Source organism: Pan paniscus, chromosome 6, assembly GCF_029289425.2.
Source record: "Pan paniscus chromosome 6, NHGRI_mPanPan1-v2.0_pri, whole genome shotgun sequence".
NCBI lineage: Eukaryota > Metazoa > Chordata > Mammalia > Primates > Hominidae > Pan > Pan paniscus.
In genome coordinates, this window is record NC_073255.2 from 39,099,098 (window position 1) to 39,109,099 (window position 10,002).

A 10,002-nucleotide genomic window follows, 5' to 3' on the forward strand; every position below is an offset into this window, starting at 1 on the left:
AATAGTAAACCTATTAATATTTTGCAAGGTGTGGTCTTCCCATGGATTGCTCCAGATAGCCTCAAGGTAGCAGCCATGAGATTGAGAGAGGGAGAAGTATGGGATGAAGGAAAAGTAGAAATATGTGGACATGAAAAAGTAGGCTGACCAATAAACTGAAAGCCCCAGGTTCTAGGGAACCCCTTATCTCTGGTTAAATCAGGAAGTGTGTTCACCCTGTAAAAAGCCCATGTCCAGGAAAGCATTTTAGGTCTGGCTACTGACACAGGGCACAGTAATGAAGTGGGAGGGGAATCACTGGAAGCAAATCAATTATAAATCTACTAAATTTTTATTATTAAAAAATATTAAATGCTTCATGAATTTGCATGTCATCCTTGCTCAAGAGCCATGTTAATCTTCTCTGTATGGTTCCAATTTTAGTTTATATGCTGCCAAAGCAACCACTGTCTACTAAGTTTTTGAGGAAACCATATTGCTAGAGAAACTGCAAGCCTGAGCAGCCTCCAATTGTTGAAGACTTACATCCATCTTGGACCTCCAAACATTCATAAGCAGGAAGCAGGCCTCAAAAACTATGGCCCCCAAATGAGGGCTTGTTCCCCAACCCCCACTTTAGACATGGAGAAGAAGAATAATGGACAAGGAGGCTCCTCCCAGAAGGATCCAAGGACCCCTGAGTTTGGTGGACAATGGACTTCCAGCACAGATTGGAATCAGAACACAATCAAGGACACTGTCTCCCCAATAGAAACTCTTCATATGTCTGCCCAGAGTAATTCCTTAACTGTGATGGACCAAGAGCTGTAGCATCATTGCTTTCCATTTTTTGAATGAAAATTATGGTGCAGTAATCCTTTCCCTGCTCCAGCAGGTGAGGGGGTGGCAGAGAGGGGCCAATAATTTGTCATTTTGTTCCTAGATTGCCAGACCAAGAGGAGCTATGTCTTGGTCTGCAAAAAAGAACCAGACATTGCCACAAATCCTGGGCTTGAGCTGAATGCAGGGACTGGTGGGTTTCTCTATTGTGTCCCTTGGAGAGGGAGTGAAGACTTCTTATGCAGTGCCTCTCAACATATTCTAACCTTCCTGCCTGCTAGGCTTGCCATGTGTTGTGTTCCAGACAGTAAAATTTAAGCAGAAGTTCTGACTTTCTTACTGCTGGGCTAAGGTAGTTACGTACTAGTGTACTAGTGTGTCTCCCCACAATGAACCTCCCACCTTCTTCCCACAAAGCCCAAGGGATAAAGTTCAGGGCAAATTAGAATCCAAAAGAAGGAGCCACAAAGTGGAAGAAACCTGGATGCCCGAGTCACTATGTGGGGAAAACACCAACTAAAAAGCTTTATGTGATCCACATTTGATATGAGTGAGAAATAAATTTTTGATTGTTTTAGGCCATTGATATTTTGAGATTGCAACAACAGCTAGTATAAGTTAGCCCAATGCTTTAGGAAAACATCTATTTGTTTATCTAATCTATGAAGATCACTGACTCATTACTCTGTTTTGTTTTCTTAATGAACACAATATACCATGTGGGTAAGAGATAAGGGGAAGGGGTGGAGGGGGGATTTGGAGCCAGAAGACAAGAAGTTCTCTCTTTGCCTATTCATGGGTATTTAGTAAATTAACATTTCCATGCTGGGTCATGATTATTTTCCCTGACCCTGCCCAGAAGAAAGCAATCTCCAACTGTATACTCACTGGCATTTTGCTTTCAGGGATACCGTTTTGTAATTGGGCTCGGTTCAGTCCTCATGGTCTGAAGAGAAAATGATATACCGTGCTTTAATAAGAGATGTTCTGTCTTTAGTGCAAGACCCAGCCCGCTGTTTGTAATAAACTCTGAAATCTGTGCTTGACAAGTACTGCTTACATACAGAGCATGTCGTGAAGTATAACAGAGAAGATGAAACCTGGTAAAATGACACAGTTTGCTTCTCTCTTCAACAAAGGAAACTCCGATTCTGGTTTTAGAAGGGACCGGCACCTTCTCCTTTCCCTGCCAGATTTTCCTTCTACCAAGACTGGGGTCCAACTGTGGGCCCTGTGCTTCAGGTCAAGAGAAATTAGGTAGGTGAAAGCATTTTGCAATCCGTAAAGCTTAAATATGCATGCACGTTGTGAGGCAATATGGTATAAAGGAAAGCAGAGGTTTAGACGTCAGTCCCACTCATTTTAAATCCTGGGTCCACTGCCCTCTAGCTAGGTAATTCTTGGAATGTTTCTCAACTTCTCTGATCTTCAGTTCCCTCCACTATAAAATAAGACCTATAAGACCTACTACTTAGGGTGGGAATAAAATCAATAACATGTGAATACCTAGCTCAGTGTCTGGTACATGTTGGTGCTCAATAAACGTGTAATTCCTTCCTTTCCCTTTCCTACCCGCATGCTATCCTCAGGGTAGAACACACAGATGATTCTTTCTCGTGCCCTGCCTGCCTCAGTACATTTCTGGATGTACAGATTGAGACTTCCTGACTTACGATTGCATAAACTCCACAGCAAGTATCTTTGGCTGTGTTAGTGCAAATCCCTTGAATAATGCCCCAGTTCTCCTCTACCGCAGACTCCGTTGGATTAAGAAAGAAGGCAACAGAATGGAAAGAGCATTCAACTTGGTGTCAAGTCCTGGGTACAGATCTCTTTTCCAGCCTGTGCACTGTTGGTTAAATTAGAAATCTCTCTAAACCTCAGTTTACTCATATGGAAAATGTCAGTTATAGCTTCCACAAAAGAACTTCGTGACATAAAAAAACCTAGCACAAATATAAGGTATTTCAGTATGCTTCCAGTATATCTTTGCTTACTCTTATTGTCCTATGTGTTAATCCTACTAAAAAGCCTTGTGTCCCATGTGTCTTCTCCCACACCTACTGAGTTTGTAAGGCAAGGTAGGTGCTTTGGGCAGGCATCCATCCATGGCATCACTTCATCTATCTTTGCTCATGTGCAAGAATGGTTTGGTTTCTTTCATGCGCATCCGTGTGAAGAGACCACCAAACAGGCTTTGTGTGAGCAACATGGCTGTTTATTTCACCCGGGTGCAGGTGGGCTGAGTCCGAAAAGAGAGTCAGCAAAGGGAGATAGGGGCGGGGCCATTTTATAGGATTTGGGAAGGTAATGGAAAATTATAGTCAAAGGGGGTTGTTCTCTGGTGGGCAGGGGTGGATCTCACAAAGTACATTCTCAAGGGTGGACAGAATTACAAAAAACCTTCTTATGGGTGGGGGAAATTACAGAGTACATTGATCAGTTAGGGTGGGGCAGGAACAAATCACAATGGTGGAATGTCATCAGTTAAGGCTGTTTTTACCTCTTTTGTGGATCTTCAGTTACTTTAGGCCACCTGGATGTATACGTGCAAGTCACAGGGGATGCGATGGCCTGGCCTGGGCTCAGAGGCCTGACATTCCTGCTTTCTTATATTAATAAGACAAATAAAACAAAATAGTGTTGAAGTATTGGGGCAGCGAAAATTTTGGGGGGGTGGTATGGAGAAGGGGCGATGTTTCTCAGGGCTGCTTCAAGCGGGATTGGGGCGATGTGGGAAGCTAGAGTGGGAGAGATTAAGCTGAAGGGAGGTCTTGTGGTAAGGGGTGATATTGTGGGGATGTTAGAAGAAACATTTGTCGTATAGAATGATTGGTGATGGCCTGGATACGGTTTTGGATGAATTGAGAAACTAAATGAAATAAGAGAAGGAGAAAAACAGGTATAAAAGGTCTAAGAATTGGGAGGACATAGGACATCTGATTAGAGAGTGCCTAAGGGATTCAGCATAGTCCTGCCAGCAAAGATTATTTATTTACTTCAAGAGTTTAGAGTGGCAGTTTGGGGATAGCACCAGGAGATATCAGCTGTGATGGCTTGGAGAAACGGTGTAAACCGGCAGTGTAAACAAGAGCAGGGCATGTATAAGTAGTTGAGAACGGTGAATAGGAGTATGACTAGATAAAAGATAGTAGGGATGACAAGTTTTTTTGGGGCACAGTCTAAGTTGGTCTGGTGTCGAATGAGACTGGGGCCTAATAAAAAAGAGCGTCTATACAGGAGCTTAAATGGGCTGTACCTTGTAGCATTCTGAGGACAGGCCTGAATTCTGAGAAGTGAAAGTGGTAAAAGTATTGTCCAGTCCTTTTTAAGTTGGTGGCTGAGCTTGGTGAGGTGTGTTTTTAAAAGACCTTTAGTCTGTTCTACTTTTCCTGAAGACTGAGGACCGTAAGGGATATAAAGGTTTCACTGAATACTAAGAGCCTGAAAAACTGCTTGGCTGATTTAACTAATAAAGGCTGGTCTGTTATCAGACTGTATAGAGGTGGGAAGCCTAAACTGAGGAATTATGTCTGACAGAAGGGAAGAAATGACTGTGGTGGCCTTCTCAGAGCCTGTAGGAAAGGCCTTTACTTATTCAGTGAAAGTGTCTATTTAGACTAAGAGGTATTTTAGTTTCCTGACTCGGGACATGTTGAGTAAAGCTAATTTGCCAGTCCTGGGTGGGGGCAAATTCTCGAGCTTGATGTGTAGGGAAGGGAGGGGGCCTGAATAATCCCTGAGGAGTAGTAGAATAGCAGATGGAACACTGAGAAGTTATTTCCTTGAGGATAGATTTCCACGATGGAAAGGAAATGAGAGGTTCTGAGAGGCGGGATAGTGGCTTGTACTATAGCATAGCCTGCCTTTGCTGGTGTGTGGCGATTAGGCCTGATGGAACTGCCATCAAGCGTGATCAGGGTGAGGAACAGGAAAGAAGGAAATATGGGGAAATGGGGTGAATATCAGGTGGATCAGAGAGATACAGTCATGGGGGTCAGGTGTGGTATCAGGAATAACGTGGGAAGCCAGATTGAAGTCTGGGCCAGGAACAATGGTAATTGTGGGACTTAAAGAGTGAGTACAGCTGAAGGAGCCGGGGAGCAGAAAGTATATGCGTCAGGTATGAGGAAGAAAATAGATTTTGGAAGTTATGAGAAATGTAGAGAGTGAGTTGAGCATAGTTTGTGATTTTTAGGGCCTCTAAGAGTATTAAAGCAGCGGCAGCTGCTGCATGCAGACATGAGGGCTAGGCTAAAACAGTAAGGTCAAGTTGTTTGGACAGAAAGGCTACACGGTGTGGTCCTGGCTCTTGCATAAGAATTCTGACCACACTAACCATGCCTAGGAAGGAAAGGAATTGTTCTTTTGTAAGGGATTGAGGTTTGGGAGATTAATTGGACATGATCAGCAGGGAGAGCACGTGTGTTTTTATGAGAATTATGCCGAGATAGGTAACAGATGAGGATGAAATTTGGGCTTGACTGAAGTAATGGGGGCTGTCTGAGAAGCCTTGCGGCAGTACAGCCCAGGTAATTTGCAGAGCCTAATGGGTGTCAGGGTCAGTCTAAGTGAAGGCAAAGAGAGGCTGGGATGAAGGGTGCAAAGGAATAGTAAAGTAAGCATGTTTGAGATCCAGAACAGAATAATGGGTAGTAGAGAGAGGTATTGAGGATAGGAGAGTATATGGGTTTGGCACCTGGGGGTGGATAGGCAAAACAATTTGGTTGATAAGGCACAGATTCTGAACTAACTTGTAAGCCTTGTCTGGTTTTAGGAGAGGTAAAATGGAGGAATTGTAAGGAGAGTTTATAGGCTTTAAAAGGCCATGCTGTAGCAGACGAGTAATAACAGGCTTTAATCCTTTTAAAGCATGCTGTGGGATGGGATATTGGCATTGAGCGGGGTAAGGGTGATTAGGTTTTAATGAGATGGTAAGGGGTGCATGATCGGTCACCAAGGAAGGAGTAGAAGTATCTTATACTTGTGGGTTAAGGTGGGGGAATACAAGAGGAGGACGCAAAGGAGGCTTTGGATTGGGAAGAAAGGCAGCAATGAGATGCGGCTGTAGTCCAGGAATAGTCAGGGAAGCAGATAATTTAAAGTGTCTCGGCCTAATAAGGGAATTGGGCAGGTGGGGATAATTAAAAGGAGTTAAAGGGGCTTTCGAGGTGATTGGGCAGCGTCAGTCTTCAGCCGCTAAGCCGAGAAGGAGTCAGTCAGAGAGCCTTGGGCCAGAGTTCCAGGGGTTCTGGGAGTGGCTGCCAGGTGAGTTGAACAGTCCGATTTCCGTGGGGTCCTGCACAGATGGGACACGGCTTAGGAGGAATCCTGGGCTTCAGGTATTCCTTGGCCTGGTGGTCAGATTTCTGGCACTTGTAGCAAGCTCCTGGGGGAGGAGGTTCTGGAGGAACGCCTGGCTGCTGCGGTTCAGGCGTTTGAAAGTTCTTGTGTGCTGGAGATGTGGCTGGGGTTTGTCTCACAGTGGAGGCAAGGAATTGCAACTTTTTTTTATTATTGTACACCTTGAAGGTGAGGTTAATTAAGTCCTGTTGTGGGGTTTGAGGGCCAGATTCCAATTTTTGGAGTTTTATTTAATGTCGGGAGCAGATTGGGTAATAAAATGTATATTAAGAATAAGATGGCCTTTTGACCTTTTAGGGTCTAGGGCTGTAAAGCGTCTCAGGGTTGCTGCCGAACAAGCCATGAACTGGGCTGGGTTTTTATATTTGATGAAAAACAGCCTAAACGCTATCTGATTTGGAATAAAGGAAAAGGAGCATTAACCTTGACTATGCCTTTAGCTCCAACCACCTTTTTAAGAATAAATTGCTGGGCAGGTGGGGAAGGGCTAGTCATGGAACAAAACTGTAAGCCAGACCGGGTGTGAGGAGGGGAGGTGATAAAAGGATTATAGGGTAGAGGAGTGGAGGCTGAGGAAGAATTGGGACCTAGCTTGGCCTGGCGAGGAGGGGAGAGGTCAGATGGGTCTGTAGAAAAGGAAGGTTAGAAAGACTCAGCAACGCTTGGGGTTGGGACCAAGGGGACAGGCGGGAGGGAAAGAAGGAAGATTTGGGACGAGTTGCATTGGGCACAGAGACTAGGAAGGGACTGATGTGTAAAAGAATGTCTGGACGTGAGGCACTTCAGACCATTTGCCTATTTTACGACAAGAATTATTTAGATCTTGCAGGATGGAAAAATTCAAAGGGCCATTTTCTGGCTATTTGTAACTACTGTCAAGTTTGTATTGGGGTCAAGCGGCATTGCAGAAGAAAATAAGGCGTTTAGGTTTTAAGTCAGGTGTGAGTTGAATAGGTTTTAAGTTCTTGAGAAGACAGGCTAAGGGAGAAGGAGGAATGGAGGGTGGAAGTTTGCCCATAGTGAAGGAGGCAAACCCAGAGAAAAGAGAGAGTGGAGACATGGAGGGAAGGGGTTCGGGGGTTCTTACCCTCCAGAAAAGCGGGAAGGGGGGTCGGGGCATGGAAATAAGGGATTGGGGCACAGAGATAAGAGGTTGGGGTGTGGAAATAAGGGATTGGGGGTTCTTGCCCCCTAGAAAAGCGGGACTTGCTGCTAAGGGTGAAGGACAAAGGCAGGTGTCCCTGCGTGGTCTGACACCTTTGAAACGTGGGTGAATAACCAGAGAGGTGTCCCTGCAATGATTAAACACCAAGGGAAGGCTGCCTTCCCAGTCTGTGACTGGCGCCGGAATTTTGGGTCCACGGATAAAACGTGTCTCCTTTGTCTCTACCAGAAAATGAAAGGAATTGAAATTAAGAGAAGGGAGAGATTGAAGTGTGGCGCCAAGATTGAAAGGAGAAAGAGGTTGAGGGATAGTGAGGGAGGTTGGAAAAGAGTAAAAAGAGGCTGCTTACTGGATTTGAAATTGGTGAGATGTTTCTTGGGCTGGACTGTCTGAGGACCTGAGGTCGTAGGTGTATCTTTCTCATGGAGCAAAGAGCAGGAGGACAGGGGATTGATCTCCCAAGGGAGGTCCCCCAATCTGAGTCACGGCACCAAATTTCATGCGCGTCCGTGTGAAGAGACCACCAAACAGGCTTTGTGTGAGCCACATGGCTGTTTATTTCACCTGGGTGCAGGCGGGCTGAGTCAGAAAAGAGAGTCAGCAAAGGGAGATAGGGATGGGGCCGTTTTATAGGATTTGGGAAGGTAATGGAAAATTACAGTCAAAGGGGGTTGTTCTCTGGTGGGCAGGGGTGGATCTCACAAAGTACATTCTCAAGGGTGGGGAGAATTATAAAGAACCTTCTTAAGGGTGGGGGAAATTACAAAGTACATTGATCAGTTAGGGTGGGGCAGGAACAAATCACAATGGTGGAATGTCATCAGTTAAGGCTGTTTTTACTTCTTTTGTGGATCTTCAGTTACTTTAGGCCATCTGGATGTATACGTGCAAGTCACAGGGGATGCGACGGCCTGGCCTGGGCTCAGAGGCCTGACAGTTTCAGTGCATGCTACTTTAAAACAGCCTCATCCATGCAGACCACAGGGAGAAAGTTCTATCTTTCTGTAAGATTCTTTTTGAACATTTCTTTCAATTCATCCACCAATTCCAATGTGCTTCATATATTTCAGTTAAGGTTTAGTGAAGTCTTATCCCAATTCTGTGCTGGCCATTTTACAAATAGAAATTCCTAAAAGTTAATATAGCAGATATGAAATACAATGCATGGATAAGGTGTCTGAGATATTGTTACCAGGGGAGTCATCTGTTTGAATTTTCTGACTTGACTTAAAAAGCCTAAACACCTTGATGTTTGTGTAAACTTGAATTTGATTCCATTAGGGTGTAACGTTACCATTGTCTCACTTATATGTTAATAGAGTTTTGTACATTTGAGAATATATTTTCTTATAGTTGGAGGCTTTCGGACTTCTGCTTTATTTCACAGCTGTCTACACTTGAGGCCACATTTTTGGACATCTACTTTTAATTTTCATGCCTTCTGTTTCTTTGGAACCAGTTCATGTTTCTCCTGTGAAGCTATATGGAAGCTCATTTAGGGGGCATGGTACAAATTTCCAAGGAAGAATACTGAATTTTGAAAAGAGAGTAAAATAACATTATGGAAATCTTATGTTCCAACTCTGCTCTGACTCATTAATTCTCTCTGTGTGTTGCCTCGATGATCCAAATCCTCTACGTGCCTTCAAACAGGCTCTGCTCTCCTGCATTTAGTTTGGTTCCTGGGCACTTTTCCTCTGCTGCCCAGGGAGTTTTCCCCAGTCCTTGGATTTTAACACAGTGTAAGCTCATGTTCAACTCCTGCTGCTGCTGCTTTTTTTCCACTTCGGTCTCCTCATCTAAATGGATCTCACATAATTTATCTCATGCCTTATTGCAACCGTTACCACTTTGCTCCAAAAATATTTTCCTCCTATTCAACTACTTTGTCACTCAGGCTTATTGTTATGTTGATATATTGTTCACTCCTGTGCCTCCTTAACATTCTCATATGTTGTACACAACAGCAAATGCATTTGATGTTGTGAAGCTGCAGGCCTCACAGCTTTTGCAGGAGAAAAAAAAAGTTAATTTCTAAATTTCTCACTCTGAGTGCTTTGCAAGTCTATTCTACCATTATTTCATTTCTTTTGCTTCTGTTTAAGAAGCAAAGAATTGTATATTTCTGGGGACTCATGAAATTCTTTTATACAATGATATTCTAGAAAGAAAAATGTTCATTTATCTGTTTCCTTCTTTTACTTTCTCACGTGTTTTCAAAAGCTTTGTTGAAGTACTGAGAATATATGCCATGTAACTTAGCAGGATTTATTTTAAATGTCTTGAACCAGGGAAGCTTTAAACTCACCACTTGGAGAACAATTCCATATTCCATTAAGTTTTTACTGAGGGGAATTATATCAAGTACCCTTAATTTTAACTTTTCTAATTTCATTCTGTTATTTCTGGCTAGAAATTGGAGGAATTTTACCTTGCTGTTTGTTCATAGAATTTTAGAACTGGAAGGAAACTTAGAGAATGTCTTCTCCATCATCCTGACTTTTCAGACACCAAAGCTTAGAGTAGCTGAGTGGATTGTCACTGTCACAAAACGGGTCTTAGCAGAACTGGAGCCAAAGCTCAGGTCTTCAGATTCCCAGCGCAGATCTGTGTCCTCTCTGATGCCCAGGGATACACTGAGCATTTTCTTGTTT

General features: G+C 43.6%; 1 non-coding gene across 1 annotated transcript; it reads right to left on the reverse strand.

The window, feature by feature from the left end:
• Nucleotides 1-340: 340 nt before the first annotated feature.
• On the reverse strand, nt 341-443 carry LOC112440654 (U6 spliceosomal RNA). The gene has a single exon (XR_003028663.1). It is a non-coding gene; the product is annotated as a U6 spliceosomal RNA (small nuclear RNA).
• Nucleotides 444-10,002: the final 9,559 nt, after the last annotated feature.